Source organism: Onychostoma macrolepis, chromosome 15 (genome assembly GCF_012432095.1).
Source record: "Onychostoma macrolepis isolate SWU-2019 chromosome 15, ASM1243209v1, whole genome shotgun sequence".
Taxonomy (NCBI): domain Eukaryota; kingdom Metazoa; phylum Chordata; class Actinopteri; order Cypriniformes; family Cyprinidae; genus Onychostoma; species Onychostoma macrolepis.
In genome coordinates, this window is record NC_081169.1 from 29,698,394 (window position 1) to 29,717,886 (window position 19,493).

At 33.6% G+C, this 19,493-nt stretch overlaps 1 long non-coding RNA gene across 1 annotated transcript; it reads left to right on the top strand.

Annotated features, from left to right (window-relative positions):
* Positions 1–10,533: 10,533 nt before the first annotated feature.
* LOC131554073 (uncharacterized) lies at positions 10,534–13,858 on the top strand. Its single transcript, XR_009274321.1, has 4 exons — positions 10,534–10,724; positions 11,989–12,095; positions 12,209–12,417; positions 13,598–13,858. It is a non-coding gene; the product is annotated as an uncharacterized LOC131554073 (long non-coding RNA).
* Positions 13,859–19,493: the final 5,635 nt, after the last annotated feature.

Sequence of the window (19,493 nt, forward strand, 5' to 3'; positions counted from 1 at the left end):
TTCTTGGCATCAAAGCTTTGATGTTGAAATCCGTGATAGAATCGGCCATATTGTTGCTGTCACACAAAACTGCTAGTTTTCTGTAATTTCAGCTATTGCTTTAATTGAAGATCTTTCCCAGTCAACCGCTGCGTCTCCTGCTGAAATGAAAGACAGAGAGGGTTGTTGTGTTTCAGTTCACAAGGGGTGAAAGATGTCGAAATGTTTGTGTTTGTAATTTGGTAAAGCAAAATCGTGATGAGTTTGTTTCTTCATCAGATTTGGAGAAATGTGTCTCTGCATCAGTGTCTCAGCAATGGATGTGAATGGGTGCCGTCAGAACGAGAGTCCAAACAGCTGATAAAAACATCACAATAATCCACACCACTCCAGTCCATCAGTTAACATCTGGAGAAGACAAAAGCTGAAACACATCCAGCATTAAGAGTCCATAATAACTCTTCCTCCAGTGAAAAATTGTTCTGGTCTGAATCAGGAGAGAAATCTGCACCGTTTACAAGACAAAACAGCTCTGAACAAATATGTGGCTCGATTTTTGATGTAAGAGACAACAGGAGATGCACTTTTTCACTGGAGGAAGCGTTGGTGGGCTCTCATTCTGACGGCACCCATTCACATCCATTGCTGAGACACTGATGCAGAGACACATTTCTCCAAATCTGATGAAGAAACAAACTCATCTAAACTTTGGATGGCTTGAGGGTGTGCATGTTTTTTTTTTTACTTTTTTTTATGATGTCTATTTTTCAAAGTTGTAAATAAAGATTATTGAAGAACGTTTTACAAGAAAATAATTACATATATGTCTTTCTACTTCAAAATTTCGCAATTCAACATGTTACTTGCCATATCTTTAACTATTTGTGATTTTTACTAGCACAGGTTTCATTCAAAGTACAACACGTTTTTTCAGTGCAGTTTTGTGTTCAAAGATTGATTCGATTTTGTTTTTGATTCCCAGAAGCTTTCAAAATGCTTACAAACTTCTGCTTTTGATGCAAAGTGCATGACCTCCATTACTTCCATTGTAAGTTACTGTAAATGCAGTGTGTTTTTGTTTCTTCTGAGTGACGGGTCTAAATGATTTCGTGTGGTAAGTGACATTATGTCAGCAGTGCTGTTTATAGAGCTTATACTGAACCCAGAGCAATCCTTCAGCAAACACCTGCTGTTCCTGCGCTTCTGTTTTAGCAGCGATTGTGCAGAATTCAGCTTTAATGACGGACATCGAGTTGATCGCCGGGGAACGTCAGGCCCTGACGGAGGTGAACTCTAATGACTTATGATTGCTTTGAAGTTTCTTGGTGAAGAGGAAAAAACATGAAATATTAAAACCCGAGTGAAGAAATGAGAGCGAGTCAGACAGCGTCTTTGTTTTAAAGCATACACTAAATATTAATCAAATCTGACATTTAGCTTCCTTGACACACAAATCAACTGAAAACTGTATTTTTTTACTGGTGATGAAAGTTCCTTTCTCTGTTTCTCTGTAAAACCTGATAATTCATTACTCGGGTTCATACTGTATTTCTGAACGGGCCGTGCGAGCAGTGATGAGATGTCTGTGAGGAATCAATCGAGTGATTTAATTTGAGCTTAAAGCAGTTACGGCCGTCTGCCAGCAGACCTGAGGTGAAGCTGAGATTTACTGGCCGGAAAACTGTGAATTCAGCAGCGTGTTGCACATCGGTCCACAACAGGACTCGCTTTGGCTTTTCTGCCAACACTGAAGTAAGGAGACTCACCAGCATCTCATGATTATGTGCTGTATATATTCTGCATATTATGTCGCTTTCATAGGCTGTGTTCAGAACAGGACTGATGTAAAACTGTCCCGTGTGCATGAAAACGTTGACCTTCTGCGTTTGCATTAGTATGAAGTATACATCACAGCACACTGCGTGAGATACTACGTCCCACAATGCAGTGCACTCTACATGACCTTCAGTTTCTGCTGTGATCAATGATAGCAGTCGTAATTATTAACTTCTCTTTTTTTTGAATCGATATTTAATCAGACTGGCAAATGTTCATTTTGGAGGTAATCTGATTTAAAATGCTAAATAGCCTATTTTATTTCCTAGATCAGGGTGTTCCAAACTGGGGTTTGTGAGTTGATAATTATTGTATATTTAACTAATAAATTAATTACATTTACAAAATGTAAAATTAAATGTATTCATTCATTCATTCATTATATTTATTTCTAAATTATATTTAGAATAATATTTATGTATATTTATATTATTGTGATGTGTATATTCTATCTTTTAAAGGTATAATAAATATATGTGTAAAATAAAACAAGAAAATTTAGCAATGGGGTAAAAAAACAGTTCATGCTAAAATCTCTAAATAGAAAAATATATAAATGTATATAAAGTAAATCATATATATGTAAACAATTATACCTATGTATAATTACCTCTACTATATATATATATATATATATATATATATATATATATATACACACAATTATAAATGATAATGCAAAGATTTTTGCATGTTTCTTAATATTTAAAGCATTTTTAAAGCATCTTTCTTTTATTGTCAAATAAATGTATGCTTAAATTAAAAACAAGAAATATATATAATCAAAAGGTTTGAATTATTAAGATTAAGTAATGTTTTTGAAATAAGTCTCTTACAATTACAACTGTTTTCTATTTTAATATATTTTTAAAATGTTTAAAATATATTTAATTTAATTTTAAAACTGTTGTCAGCATTGATAATACAAAGATTCAGTAATAATATTTGTGCACCATTAGTGATTTATAATGATTCAGAATATTAGAATGATTACTGAAGGATCATGTGACACTTTTAAAATATTGAAATAGAAATCCGTTCTTTTAAATTCTGATAATATTTCACAATATTACTGTTTTTTTTGGTTTGTTTGTTTGTTTTTTACTGTATTTTAATCAAATAAATGCAGCCTTGCTAAGCAGAAGAGATGTCTTTCAAAAAAAATCAATAAATCTCAATTTTTCTTTCTCTCACATGCAACGTAATGAGGTCATGATGAACTTTTTGTGCAATATTGGGAATAATATGCTCCGTTTCACATACTGTTCTCAAAAATCAGAGCGGACATGTGCTTTACACACTAATAAACCCTCTAACAAACTAAATTTCCATTTAGCCAGCGTCACAGAAAATGCTAAGTGCTGTGAGTTCCAGCACAACACGCTCCGCAGGTTCAGAGAGACGCAAACATCTTCAGCGATCTGACACGCATTAGTTATGCAGCGTCCTTCCACCCACTGCTTTACGCTCAGATACACACACACACACACTCGCTGGAGGGCGTCATGTCCAAGTCCCACTCCAGCAAACAGCGTGAACAACACAAGCGTCACACACACACTCATCCAGGAGGAGTTTGGACAGACTCTGAGTGTATATATGTGCAGCACTTCATCGGTCAGTGAGCAGTGAAATCCAGCAGCATCGCTTTACTTTCACTTTACTGACTTCATGCATTCATTCTGTGTGGAAAGAAGTTGCAGACTTCATGCACAGACTTTCAGTTTCATGTTAGATCAATAAGCCACTTGAGGACTTGTGATTTTCATCACAGTTACCTGCCTATAACACCCTCACCAACAAAAGTTGTGTAAAATATGTTGAGAGTTGTTTTTATATTTTGAGATCGTATCTTAAATTGTATCTGTATCTATCAAATGTATCTTAAAGTGTTTGCCAAATAGTTTTTCGTGTTTGAAATATAGGTTTAAAGAAGTTTACACCTTGAAAACATAAAAATGCTTTAAAAATTGCATGAAATCAGTTGATTTTTTATTCATTTCTATATATAAATGGATTACTGTCTATACTTTCTATTATATAATATTATATAAAAGATTAAAAACTTAATTAGAAATCTCCAGTTATGTTTTTAATTTCATTGGCAAATAAAGCAATTTCTTGCCAATTGTCAAATTGTTTTTCTTGTTTTATTTTAAGCACAGATTTATAGAGCTTTATACCTTTAATCTGAAACAATAGGTCATTTTATGCAATTTTTGCTTCTGAATTTAATGCTTCTAAATCTTTTTATTTCTTGCAATGACATTTTTTATTTAATGTTGTTGTTTTTGGGGGTTTTTTGCATTGTGCAGTCAGTTGAGCAGACGAGTTGTTGGAGGTGATGAGTTCAGACAGCAGCATATGGTTGTGTTTATGTGGATGTATGCGGATGATGCTGGTACCTGGTGTGAAATGGTTCGGAGGCAGATTGACTTTAGACTGCTGACATGCGTAATATCAAACAAGAAGAGCTCAGCATGTCTGTCTCTCATTCTGGACAGCTTGTGAAGACAGAAAAGTTTCGCTGGAGTTGAGCAGCAGTATTCAGGGTGAAGATGAGTCTTGCATTTCAGTCACATCTAGCCTGGAAACATCAAAATCCAGCCACATATTTGTTTACAGCTGTTTTGGCTTGTAAACGCCGCTTGATCTGTGCAGATTTCTCTCCTGATTCAGACCAGAACACTTTTTCACTGAAGGAAGTGCTATTATGGATTACAGTATGTAGCCTACTATTTTAGTTAAAAACATCTTGATGGATTTGTTTCAGCTTTGGACTGGAGTGGTGTGGATTATTGTGATGTTTTTATCAGCTGTTTGGACTCTCATTCTGACGGCACCCATTCACTGCAGAGCATCCATTGCTGAGACACTGATGCAGAGACACATTTGTCCAAATCTGATGAAGAAACACATTCATCCTAATCTTGGATGACCTGAAGGTGGGGAGATTTTCATATCATTTTAATTTGTGTGTGAACTATTCCTATTAATGTAATGAACTTTAACCCCGTGCCCACCCATAATGAGATTATTATGCGAAAAAACTCAGATATAGAATGGATAAGATTTTATCAGAAAACAGCGACCCATAAAATTTACATTCAGTACCGGATGAGTGCGTATAAAGATGTAGAGAACTTCAAAATAAAGGTCCCTGTGCAACCGTTGGAGGACTTCGCCTTTTATCACTAGGGTTATTATATATCTGAATAATAATAATAATTATTATTATTTGTTGTTGTTGTATTATTATGATCGGCTCTAGCAATTAAGCAACTGTATTTCCCAGCATCCCATATTAACGTTAATATATTTAAATATTAATTAATATATATTATTATTAAATTGCATTTATATATTAATGTTTATATATGCAAATACATGTTTATTTCAAAGCTTGATTCATATAATTATATTCTTAATTTGTATTTACAAATATTAATCAAATAACAACATTGCAATATTTTATTAATAATGTAATATTTTATACGTGTGAATAATGTTATTTTCATTACATTATCAGACTTGCTTCAAAGCAGTGGCATTTTCTCAACACCAGCATTTAAAAAAAAAGCTCAAGGTCGATTGACTCATTGGTTTGATCGCTGGTTTGTTTTAAAAAAAATCTAATTTCAAGGTCTCCTGCCTCGTTGCTGTATGTCCCTAACAACTTTAAAAGGAAACCTACACCCTTAAATCACCCATTAATTCATGTTTATTTAGGCTTTTATAAGCTGAACGAAAGTGTGCTCATTAGACGTTTTAACCCTATAAATTCATATTAAATATGAAAATTAAGTCATGCATGATCAACATGATCAAAACACACTGTACTCCATGTCTTCTGTCCTCTGTTTAGACTTTTTTATCCAGTAAAAGGTCTTTTAGTGTAATTGTACAAGCGTCCAGCTTTAACTGTCTTTCTGCTGTCAAATCTTGACTGGTTTTTCTCAAGTAAACGTCGGAATAACTGCAGTCATATTTCCAGATGAACACTTGACTGAAGCAGCTCAGCTTTACTTGATTTGTAATGCTTAATAAAAAAAGAAAAATTATTCCGATTGGATTGCTTTGAAACAGTGAATCATTTTGCAATGCAATGTTTTAACTGATTTGGAGTTTATGTTCTTACTCTGCTCATGTATTAAATGTGGGTTCTTGAAAGTGTGCGGTTTTCTAGCGTATTTCTTTAACTTCTCAGCAATATCATGAACTATTTAAATGCGGCCAAAATTGCATCAACAGTGGTTACATACTTGTACATTTAATTGTTTGATCAAAATCATTGCTAGGGACAATTTAGAAGTCACTGGATATTGGTAGAGACATGCCACAGCATGTCTACTAAAGTCTGCACCCTTGGATCTCACTGATTTACATTACAAGCATCATAATTTCATCATAAAAATATCAGAATTTGCAGCAAATTGCATGTTTTTGCTCAGTTTGAGTCCCCACATGAAAAAAATACTATAGTAATTTTTTGGAAATACTATAGTGTTTTTGAACCATACTATAGTGAAGTACTTGAATTAATTTGTTGTGGTAATTCTATAGTTGCTGTGGTAATATTACAACTATAAACAAATAACTTTACCCAATACTGTACTAAGTTTTCTACAACTACCGGGTATATTATACTACAATACACTACAGTTTACTGCAGTAAAAACTAAAGTATACACTGTAAAAAGTGATAAGTTGACTTAACTTTAAAAAAATTGAGGAAAACCGTTGCCTTAAAATTATTAAGTACATAATAATTAAAAAAAAAAAAAAAGTTAAGTGAACTTGACAATTCAATTAACTTATTTTTTTAAATGATCATTTACTTTACAACGGGTTTCCTCAATTTTTTTAAGTTAAGTCAACTTATCACTTTTTACAGTGTTCTACAGTATTTATTTCAGTTTATCAGTTCACTATAGTTAATACTACAGTATGCTACAGTAAGTGTTGTAAATACTATAATATATACACAGTATAATACACTTTACTATAGTATGGTTCATGTGAGTTGTGGATAAAATTGAGCTGTTTTTACTACATACACTGTAAAAAGTGATAAGTTGACTTAACTTTAAAAAATTGAGGAAACCCGTTGCCTTAAAATTTTTAAGTAAATGATAATTAAAATAATAAGTTAAGTGAACTGTCACTTAACTTAAAAAAATATATATATATATATATATATATATATATATATATTGTTTACTTAATAATTTTAAGTCAACTCAATTTTTTTAAGTTAAGTCAACTTATCACTTTTTACAGTGATATTCTCATTATATAATCAGACTATATGAGCCATAAAAGCCTGATGCATCAAATATGATACTCAACAAAAAAACTTTTTGTGTATATTTTGACTAAAGGCTTCAAAAAAAAGATTTTTCTGACTATTATTTTATATGTTAGGCTTTACAGGGTTAACAATCCTTTATAAGAGCCGAAATGGTGGTATTTGAGTATAAACTCTGTATTTCGGTGTGTGTCGTGCTGTGAGATGGTAGATGTCCTCATGTACCCCTGGAAGAGGGTGTCGTTTTCAGTCAGGAACTGAGCGCTGACAGCGTCTGGAAGGTTTGATCTGTGTTACGGTGCTTCATAATTGGACAGGAGGGTCTGAAAAACACCATTAAGGAGATCAGGAGAAACGACTCTCGCCGCAGGGTTTCATTTCCTCTCCTGACCAAATGCACTTTCCATCTCTTTCCATTCCTCGTCTTCCCTGCATCTTCATCTTTCCTCTGAGAACAACAAGAACGGTACAAAAGGTTACATCTTCTCAGAGTTTAACACGAAAAGACGTGACTCACTAAACTTTTACCTCTTTCCTTGAGGGGATGTAGATGCTGCAGTGAAATATTGCCATTATGTCAGACACACGAGGGAAAACGCAATAACTTTTTGTATTATTCCTCACTTTGAATACAAGTATCATGTGAATGAATTACTGTAAATGCAGCGTGACACTTAATACCCTTAATTCCTTTCTCAAAACCCACATGATTTCTGCACAGCAAACAATAGAGAATGGTATCGGAGAGGTCAGATTCATCTGAGATTTGCTTCTCATTAATCTTTATTAACATTATGTTTTCTGATTTATGTTTAGTCTGAGGGTTTAGAGATTTGAGCTGTCGTTATTATGCTTTTGCTGCATCTAAAGATGTACATTTGTGTGTTTTAATGGGAAAATAATTTTGCTTAATGAAAAATAGACAACTGAGCTGTTAAAGGAACAGTTCACCCAAACATGAAATGCAGCATTCTATCATTTGCTCAGATTTGAAAAATCTATTTATGTTAAAATGATTCAAAATGCAGCCTTTTATTGGTCTCTTCTGCTCAAATAAATCACAGCTGATGGCAAACCTTCATTCATCTGTTTCAAGAGGTTCAGTATTGACCAGCATAACATTAACACTAAATCACTGAGAGCACTTTTAAAATGACAGACTAGAAATGTCCTTCAAAACAGTCATCAATTAGAGATTCTTGTGATGTGAATGATTTTGTGTCTATTGATAAATCAATCTTTATTGAATCATTTTGAGTGTTTCATCTAATGCATCCACACTGAAAATCTTCATTTTAATCAATATTTCTGTCTTGTCTTAAAAAAAAAAAAATCCTTAAAACTAAATACTTAAGACGCAGAATTGCATATTTTAAGACTTGTTTTCAGAGAATATGTCTTGACTCAAGTTTTCAAGCAAAAAATTTTTAGCTATGCTTAAGACAAGAAAATGTGGTAAACAGATGGAGTCAGAAAAATAAACTTGATTCAAGATGTATTAAACAACACTTTTATTCAATATATTTAACAAATCTTACAAAACCGAGTGGCTTGTCAAGTATGATTATCTGTTTCAAAGATAGATATTTTTAACAAATGCTTAAGAAAATGAATTTTGCAGACGCTGATGAACAGACTGTGACCCGTATCAGCTGAGACACACACACACACACAGCCAATCTGCTGTTGCTGTAAAGCCCTGCTGATTTCTGCTGCTGATATGAAATGCTGCAATTACACCATAACTTTCAAGAGGGGCTTCAGATCAAAGAGATACAATTTTAATTTCATATTCTCTCTATCACTCTCTCTCTCTCTCTCTCTCTCTCTCTCGCTTTTTCTCTCTCTATCTAGTACATATTCAGTACATTTTCATTTTCCCATCATATATGTCTGAATATATTGGATTAAATATGCATTTTTTTGTTTTTTTAAAAGATGTAAATCATATTAGTTTTCTTTCTGTTTGTAAACAGTAGAGCATGGGACATGCCAAGTTGTGGGCTTGATTCTCAGGGAAAGTAAGAACTGATAAAATAAAAGTATGTATCTTGAATGCATAATAAAAGCATCTGCCAAATTAATGAACGTAAATGTAAACTTCTAACATTATCATATTGGTGTCAGAGTGAAGTTGTGTTCAAATGCTGCACTAACACATACAGTAAAAATTGTTTTACTTTTTTTTTTTTTCCTTTAATTTTCTTTAATGTTTTCTTAAATAAACAATAAAAAAGTTGAATTTGTTGAATTTTAACAATTAAATTGATAACTGGAAATAAATAAAAACTAAAACTGAAATAAAAAATTAATTAAACCTAAATAATATATTTTTTTAAATGAATAAAAATGTCAAAGGCACATAACAAAATTTCCAAAAATTTAAATGAAAATTAAAAAAATATGTAAAAACAAATAAAAGCTCATTTGAAAAAAAAAAAAAAAACTATAATAGTGTATAAATAATAATAAAATAACACTGTTTATTTGGATATTCAAAACACAAAAAATATATCAAAATGCAACTTGAAAGTTAAACATTTGTATGTGTCTGATTTTATACAACCAAAATATTTTTTTAAAACATAAAGAATATACTGGAACATCTTTAAGCAGCCTAATAATATTTTACCACCAAAAAATAAAAATAAACCATCACATGGCAACATATTCATAACACACATTGTACTGCATCATACCTTTTCATAAATATCCGTAATATGCATTGAAATATTTGCAGATTACATCTGAAATCAGTTGTTTGTCATGCATTTTAATGTATTATACTTTCTATAGGTGTAACAATGAATAGGTAGGCCTAAATATTAGTATGCATTATAACTGTGCTTGTAGTTATTCATGTAATTGTACATATGTGCATTGCAAGGCATAATTAATGCATTAATAATACTTTTATAATGCATTATATATAAAGAGCATATATATAAGTACCGGATATTTTATTAGTTGGTTTGTGTCTCAGTGACTCAATCACGAATTTAAGCTCTTTGCAGATTATTTGCACCCTGTTTATGTTCTTGTAGGCTAAATAGTGAAATGAATTGAGTGTTTGAAAGTTTGACCTGAACGCATTTCTGAAAATCTGCTAAATTATCCACACGTTATGTTTATTTTGTCCATGTTTTCCAGTTTTAAAGATCCAACATCCCTACAGATTCACACTTGCTCAGCATTTTATACATTACATGTATTCACTGCGCAGACACTTTTATCCAAAGTGACTTACTTTCTGACACAATCATTAAATAAATGAGGGATTGTGGGAATGAAAACCATATCTCTGCGGATTTCAATTACCGGCCGGTTTAACCTTAAGGTACCATTGTGTTTTTTATTGTATGCTAATTAAGCGCCTTGGACACCTCGTGTCCGTCCTCAAAGCAATCACCTCGCGCTCTGAGACGCTTTTCTGTGCTTCCGCTGAGATAACATTTTTAATTAGAATTGCAACTGAATTCGCTCAGCGTTAAATGTCTGCAGCAGACGCTGTGTTCGCTTTGGTGCTGCAATACAATTTGCAGGTTTATTAGACGGCCCTGTCGGGATGTGTTTGAACAGCAGATAGGTTATCAATGCGCCGGTAAAGGAGCGCCGAGTATGTTATTAATTGTGCCATTCGACTGGTAGACTTGTTAAAAACCATAAGAAATCACAAGCCAAGTTGAAATAAAACCGAAAACTCGTGATAGGCTAATGATACGCAAAAATGGACTTTGGCGTGCATACGAACGTGTTTGGCGTGCATATGATACGACATTTGTTGGCGTGCATATGATATGTACATTTCCCGTACATATGCATCTACCCCACAACCCTAATCCTACCCATCGCGTAGCATATACACGCCAAAGTCCATTTTTTTGCGTATCAATACCACGAGTTTTCATTTTTATTTGGCGTACTACTATTTATACGCACTTTCATGAGATCGAGAGTAGGCCATTCCTTGGTTAAACTTTGGTTAGGCTAACTTTGAATGTGAATCATGTATGATTGTTGTTTGCATAATCAAATTGCATGCACATTAGCAGTAAAGCAAGCTGACAAATTTAAAGAAATGCAATACAATTTGTATAGAAAATATATCAGCCAGCTGTTTTTATCTTGTTTTTAATGCGCAATCAAAACATTACACAAACGTTTGGTTGTATACATTGTCAAAAATGATATATTTCACCTTTTTTGCTGCATAAAAAAGCCACATAAATTGTACAGTTTTCAAAGTTGCAGTTTCATTTTTATTTTACATTAGATTTGTAGAACATTTTTTTTACAAGTACTACAAGCACTGTGACATAACCAGTGTTATTTTAGTATTATTTATATATTTTTATAGTTTTGTTAGAATTTTGATTAAAAATTAAAAATAAATCAAATTTAAATACATTTTAGTGATTCTGTTATGTGTTTGTCATTTTATTTATTTATTTATTTTACTTTTAGTTTTTATTTCCTGGTAGTAATTTTAGTATGATTTAATATGATTTATATGAAATAATAATTTAATATGACTTAATTGAATATATATATATATATATATATATATATATTACTATTTAGGAGAAATCATTTTGTTTTCAGTTAGGGTTTAATATTCATATATATATATTTTTTATTTATTTTATTTTTTTTTTTTTTTCATTAGTTTCGGTTTTAGTTAACATCAGTAACCCTCCCTGAACATAACTGCAACCAGCTTAGATATGTTAAAACTTAATTAGTCTAGTCTTTACATTGCTGAGATTTTCTCATTAAAAACATCTTGATTCATGCATGTTTATTGATGAGAATGATGTGTTTTCACTCTCAAACTTCTACAACTAAATTTGCTGTGAACTACACAGAAGGACCGAACAAACACACAACAGTCTGGAAAAGCTGATTTTCTGAGCGTATGAGGTTTTTTATCAGTCAGCGCCAGGAGCGGAGACGTTTGGAGAGCAATATAAGTGTGAGCTGTGATCAGAATGAACCAATCAAACAACAACTGCAAGATAACAATAGAGAAGAAGTTGAGCTCGAGTTCCATTACATCTGCTTTCTCTCTCATCTCTTCATCTGTAGCTCCTGCGGTGCAGTCAGCAGGACCGTCTGCGTGGAAACATCTGCCCTCACCTGAACTCATTTACTGAGGAAACACACACACGCACCGAGCTGATTGTGTCCCGTCGGCAGCAGATTTCCAGGCCACATTCGGGGTTTTGCTGCTTTTCTTCCAGCTGGAAAAGAGCATTTTGGTTCCTGCCGGCTAAATAACAAGCCACTAAATGAAGGTGCATTTATTACTGCGGATCTTTTGCTTTTGTGAGGCCTGTTCAACACATCTAACGTCTGTAGTATGTGAATATTCACTATTATATTACAAAGTATATACAATTTTATTACACTATATATATATATATATGTACATACACTGTTACATTTTATATAATGTTTTAAATTAGCTTTTAATTTAAATTGTACCTTTTAGAGTTTTTTTATTATTATTATTATTATTACTGCTGTTTAGGTTTAAATAATTTTTCTTTCCGTTTTTATTTATTTCCATGGCAGCATTGCTTTTTAGTGTATTTGTTATGTGCTTTTGTCATTTTAATTAATTTAGATTTTTTTTGTGTGTTTTTGAATTTTATTATTTAGGTTTAGTTGTTATTTCTGTTTTAATATTTATTTACATTTAGTTTTTTTTTTTAACTTTTAGTTTATTTATTTGTTCATTCATTTTGTTGTACACTATATAGTTTTATTTTTTATTAGCTTTTATTTTTACATTTTAATTTTCATTTAAATTTTACTTTTTAAAGTTTTTAATGTGCTTTTGTCGTTTTTATTCATTTTTATTAGTATTTTGAATTATTATTATTATTATTAGCTTACATTTAATTTATTTTTATTTCCAGCATTGCTTTTTAATGATTTTGTTATGTGCTTTTGTTATTTTCATGTTTGTTTGCTTGCTTTTAATTTTACTATTTAGGTTTAATTGTTATTTCCATTTTATTCTGTTTATTTACTTTTAGTCTATTTATTTATTTTATAATTTTTCCATCTAATATTTGTAGATGATTTATAGATAGATAGTAAATTTTACAGCAGATCAAGGCAGTAATGAAGCTTTGATGAATTGATGATTCATGAATCAGAAATGATTCACTCAAACTGTCCGGTTAAATCAGACTTTTCAAAGCAACTTGAGAGAGAGGAATCGTTGGATTTGGACCATTTTAGTGAATCATTTCAATGCACTGGTTCACAAAACAGATTCACTAATAAATGACTCGTCACTCAGCAGTTTTTCACAAGTCCTGTCTGGTGTTTGCTGCCATTTTAATTGAGATTTTCATTGTTTTCATTTACTTAGCACTAGTGTATTGTTTTAGCTAATTTGCATAATTTTTATCATAATGTTTTCACTTTCTACATAAGTTAATAGACTTTCCTTATTGTGTTTAGATGACTGCTGACGTCAGCTGGAAACAACACTGTTAACAAACTAATGGAGAGTAAGAGTCGAGAAGCTGAAGTCAAACCCTGAGTTTGCACTTCTGCTACGATCAAGCTCCGTTCATCCGGCTGAATTCACGCTCACAGCCACCGAGGGAGTATGTCTGTGTTTTTAAACTTTTCTCAGACGCGTCTTAAGCAGGTCTATGTGACAGGATAAGCTGAAGTGCACAGTAAAGATCAAACGCTCTCTCTGAGATCTGAGATAAAGCCTGTGAAACTGCTGGATTTAATAACAATGTTTGCTAATTGAAATAAAGTAAAGGTATAAGCCGGCTGAAGCGGCTGCGTGTCTTAGTCACATTTGTCCCCTTTACAGTGAGCAGCTGGGATGACTTATTTTTGGATACACACAGACAACAGGATTTAACACAGCATTAATGATATTGAAAAGGGTTCTAGGATTATTATGATTTTTATCTATAAGAGATGAAAAGTAGTCTGATTTGGCCACTCTCACTGCCTTCTGATACTTAATAAGTGAATCCTTTAACATTTCATAACAAATCTGTAGTTTGTTCTTTTTCCATTTCCTCTCAGCCCTTCTACAAGCCTGTCTCAATGTCCGAGTAGTATTATTCAACCATGGTTCAGGAGTTAACTTGTAATGTTTGGTCCTCAGAGGAGCCACGGAATCCAAGATAGTAGTACAGACAGAATTAAAACTAAAAAGCAATTCATCGGGACTAAGCTCAGATGAGGCGAGAGCAGTAGAATGGGAAAACTCCTCAAACATAGAAGAAAAAGAAACAGAGGTAGCAGCAGTGATCCTCCGTGTCGGATGAGGTTTTACAGCATTCAATGACAATGGTGTATTGAATAAAATAGGATTGTGATCAGAAAAACTAAGATCACATATCTCAATATCACCCATCAAGAGCCCATGAGACATAATAAGATCGAGAATGTGTCCATGAATATGAGTAGGTCCTTTAACATGCTGCACTAAATCTTCTGTTAGGCTAATAAAGCCTACATTAATAAAAGACAATAGTGTTATTATTCAGCTCAATTCAGGTTAATGTTGATTCAGTTCAGTGTCGATTCAATTCAGTTCAAGAACTGTGTCAGTGTTACAAAGGGTCATTATTCAGCTCAGTTCAGTTCAATATTGATTCAGTTCAGTATAATAACTGTCTCAAAGTTAATCAGTTATGAAACTAATTCAATTTTAGCTGTAAAGTAGCTCTACAGAAGACAATAGTCATTATTCAGATCAGTTCTGTTCAGTGTTGATTCAGTTCAGTTCAGTTCAATCATTGTGTTACTGTTATATGGTTTCATTAGTCAGCTCAATTCAGTTCGATGTTGATTCAGTTCGGTTCAGTGTTGATTCAATTCAGTTCAGTCTCTGTTAGTGTTACAAAGTGTCATTTTCATCTCAGTTCTGTTTGATGTTGATTCAGTTCAGTTCAGTCATTGTGTCACTGTTACATAGTTTCATTAGTCAGCTCAGTTCAGTGCTGATTCAGTTCAGTGTTGATTCATTTCAGAGTCATTATTACGCTCAATTCAGTTCAATTTCAGTGTCAATGTTGCAGAGTTCATTAATTATGAAACAATCAGCTGTAAAGCATCTTTACAGAAGACATTAGTCATTATTCAGCTCAGTTCAGTGTTGATTCAGTTCAGTTCAGTAATGTCAGTGCTGTCCAAGTTAATGTCATTATTCAATTTTGTTCTCATCTGATAGTGTCAGTGCACTTAAATCATTCTGAATATGAATTGTTTTTAACTACCAAACGTCATTACAGGTGCTAGTCATATAATTAGAATATCATCAAAAAGTTGATTTATTTCACTAATTCCATTCAAAAAGTGAAACTTGTATATTATATTCATTCATTACACACAGACTGATATATTTCAAATGTTTATTTCTTTTAATTTTGATGATTATAACTGACAACTAAGGAAAATCCCAAATTCAGTATCTCAGAAAATTAGAATATTGTGAAAAGGTTCAATATTGAAGACACCTGGTGCCACACTCTAATCAGCTAATTAACTCAAAACACCTGCAAAGGCCTTTAAATGGTCTCTCAGTCTAGTTCTGTAGGCTACACAATCATGGGGAAGACTGCTGACTTGACAGTTGTCCAAAAGACGACCATTGACACGTTGCACAAGGAGGGCAAGACACAAAAGGTCATTGCAAAAGAAGCTGGCTGTTCACAGAGCTCTGTGTACAAGCCATAGGGATAACCGCACCCTGGAGAGGATTGTGAAACAAAAGCCATTCAAAAATGTGGGGGAAATGCACAAAGAGTGGACTGCAGCTGGAGTCAGTGCTTCAAGAACCACTACGCACAGACGTATGCAAGACATGGGTTTCAGCTGTCGCATTCCTTGTGTCAAGCCACTCTTGAACAACAGACAGCGTCAGAAGCGTCTCGCCTGGGCTAAAGACAAAAAGGACTGGACTGCTGCTGAGTGGTCCAAAGTTATGTTCTCTGATGAAAGTAAATTTTGCATTTCCTTTGGAAATCAGGGTCCCAGAGTCTGGAGGAAGAGAGGAGAGGCACACAATCCACGTTGCTTGAGGTCCAGTGTAAAGTTTCCACAGTCAGTGATGGTTTGGGGTGCCATGTCATCTACTGGTGTTGGTCCACTGTGTTTTCTGAGGTCCAAGGTCAACGAAGCCGTATACCAGGAAGTTTTAGAGCACTTCATGCTTCCTGCTGCTGACCAACTTTATGGAGATGCAGATTTCATTTTCCAACAGGACTTGGCACCTGCCCACACTGCCAAAGCAACCAGTATCTGGTTTAAGGACCATGGTATCCCTGTTCTTAATTGGCCAGCAAACTCGCCTGACCTTAACCCCATAGAAAATCTATGGGGTATTGTGAAGAGGAAGATGCGATATGCCAGACCCAACAATGCAGAAGAGCTGAAGGCCACTATCAGAGCAACCTGGGCTCTCATAACACCTGAGCAGTGCCACAGACTGATCGACTCCATGCCACGCCGCATTGCTGCAGTAATTCAGGCAAAAGGAGCCCCAACTAAGTATTGAGTGCTGTACATGCTCATACTTTTCATTTTCATACTTTTCAGTTGGCCAAGATTTCTAAAAATCCTTTCTTTGTATTGGTCTTAAGTAATATTCTAATTTTCTGAGATACTGAATTTGGGATTTTCCTTAGTTGTCAGTTATAATCATCAAAATTAAAAGAAATAAACATTTGAAATATATCAGTCTGTGTGTAATGAATGAATATAATATACAAGTTTCACTTTTTGAATGGAATTAGTGAAATAAATCAACTTTTTGATGATATTCTAATTATATGACCAGCACCTGTATATCCACCGGTTCGAATGCTGCAGTCTGTCTGTTGTTGTTTCTGAGGGTGGTTTTGTGTCGCTGATGTGCTTCTCTACAGCTGGAGGGACGTGTGTGTGTGTGTGTGTGAATTAATGATCCATGCAGCAGGTATCCTGTGCTGTTTATCCCCAGAGCGATCTCAGCCGGAGACTCAGCTAATAATAAACGGCACGCGCCGCTCAGACGAGCAAACGGCAAACTTGCACCTCACCTGATGGGCCTGCAGTCTGCTGGATTCTCTTCTGTAAGCACTAAACCTGCTCTCATCTCATAACAGACTACAGCTCAGATGTTGCATTAAAGGTCTGAGATCCGTTCACATCTCTAGTGACATCCTTGAGGTTTACTGTCTAGGCAGCATGGAAGTATGCAAGAGACACAATGCACACTTGAATATCTCTGAAGTATATTTTGATGGACTGTGATGGTTTAAACTGCTTAATCTACCATGTGCCTTATGCCACTTTATATTATTTTTATTTTTATTCTACATGTCCTTATTTGTATATTTGTAATAATTGCATTTTGTGTACGTGTATATATATATATATATATATATTTGATTTGTACTTATCTGTATTTTTGCGTTCTACTGTTAGTACTTAGTGTTATCTGTATGCACCAGGGAGTAAGAGAGTAACAAAATTTCAGTTCTCTGTATGTATGTACGGTACATGTGGCAGAATTGACAATAAAACAGACTTTGACTTGACGACTTTGACTTAATTAAGGCTTTAAGAATTAAGACTTAATTAAGATTTTTATTGAAGTGAGACCAGATTTAGTTTGCGCTTTTCTCAGAGATGAACTTTAAACACTCCTTATGCATTGTTTTTATTTGTTGTTTACTGTATATATAAGTACATATTTATTTACTTTTTCTATGTTTTACTTGTTTCTAGCGGTGGTACAGCTGACATGGTGCTAAATTATAAACAAAAACAACAGCATTATTTCTATAACAGTTTTATTTATATGCTATAACAGATATTCAGTTTTAATTTGATTCAATTTTTGTTACGTGCTTCTTTTTGTTTATTTTTAATATTACTATTCAGGTTTAATTTATTTTATTCAGTTTTATTTTGTATTTATTTTCAGTTAAACTTCAGTAAACTTACTCCATTTAGTGGACAAGCAAACATTCAAATTTTTCTTTTAAAATTTAATTTTATTAAAATTTTTAGTAATTTTCTAAAAATAAAAAATTATACGATACTGGTTTGTTTATTTATTTTCCAGTTTAATGCTTAAAACTTTAATATATGTTTTTTTTTTTTTTCAGTTATAGTTCCATTTAAGTTTTTATTTATTTCCAGTTAGTAATTTTAGAGCTTCAACTTAAACTTAAAAAGTTTTAGCGCGCGTGTGTGTGTGTGTGCACATGCATGCATTTGGCAGATGCATTTATTCATAGCAACTTGTTTTGCATTCAAGCTATATGTTTTTATCATTTCTTGGTTTCCCTGCATTGAACCCGTGGCCTGTAATTTGTCACATGTATTATTTTAACAAAACAAAAATGTTTTAGTATTTATTTTACTTACTATACTAGTTTGTCTGTCTGACTGTCAGTTCTTAGATAATTACAGATTCTACTGAGGCACCTCTTAAAAAGTTTGATTTTTATTTTGCCCTGCAGTGATAAATGCATGCATCAGTTAAATATGGATTATCATTTCATTGAAATTCTGTGTGCAATTACTGAAATAAGAGCGTGCATTTATGCAGTTATCACACGCAGCATGGCAGCTATCAGTCACCTTTGAAATTTGCATCTCAAGCGATTAGATCTTACTTTTAAATGTCACTCTCTGTTCTTCAAGGCGACGTGCCCTCTCTATGGATGTCATCTTCAAAAACTTATTAAAAAGAGTTGCAACTGATCTCTCAGATTTTCAATTTCAGATTAAGTCGTTGTGGAGAACAGAAGTTTCAGCGGTTTCATTTGCATAAAATCACACTGAGTTATGAGTTGCAGGCGCTTTAGTAGAAACACACTCTGTTCTGGGACACGCGGGGAATTGAACGGCCTGCTTATCAGGATAATTGCTCTTCAGAGACAGATGTATTCAGTGGCTTTCAGAATCTATGAATACACCTTCCACATGCTTGGCTTTGGACTTTGTGGTTTTAAAGTGCGAATCCTTCAAGGCCTGAGTTGATGTAAATGACGTTGTGTGATTCTCTCTTTGCACTGAAAAATTTTTCAGAGAGCGGCGTGAACGAAAAGCAGCACAATAAAACCCTGACAGCCAGGCAAACACTTCAGGATGAAATCTGGTGCTGTATTACAATAGGTTTCCCTTCTACAAAAACACAGGCGGTGTAAATGAGTTCACAGCTCAACCAAGAACATGTCGAGAAAAGTGCAGACGTGTAAAGATTTAATAGTGCTTTGTATTTCTGAGTTTCTTTCACTGAAGGGATAAGAATAACAGAGCCTGTAGGGGTGATAGAGTCTTTTGTGTTACACAACATGAGGTTTCATTTCAGTCATTTCAGTTTTTAACA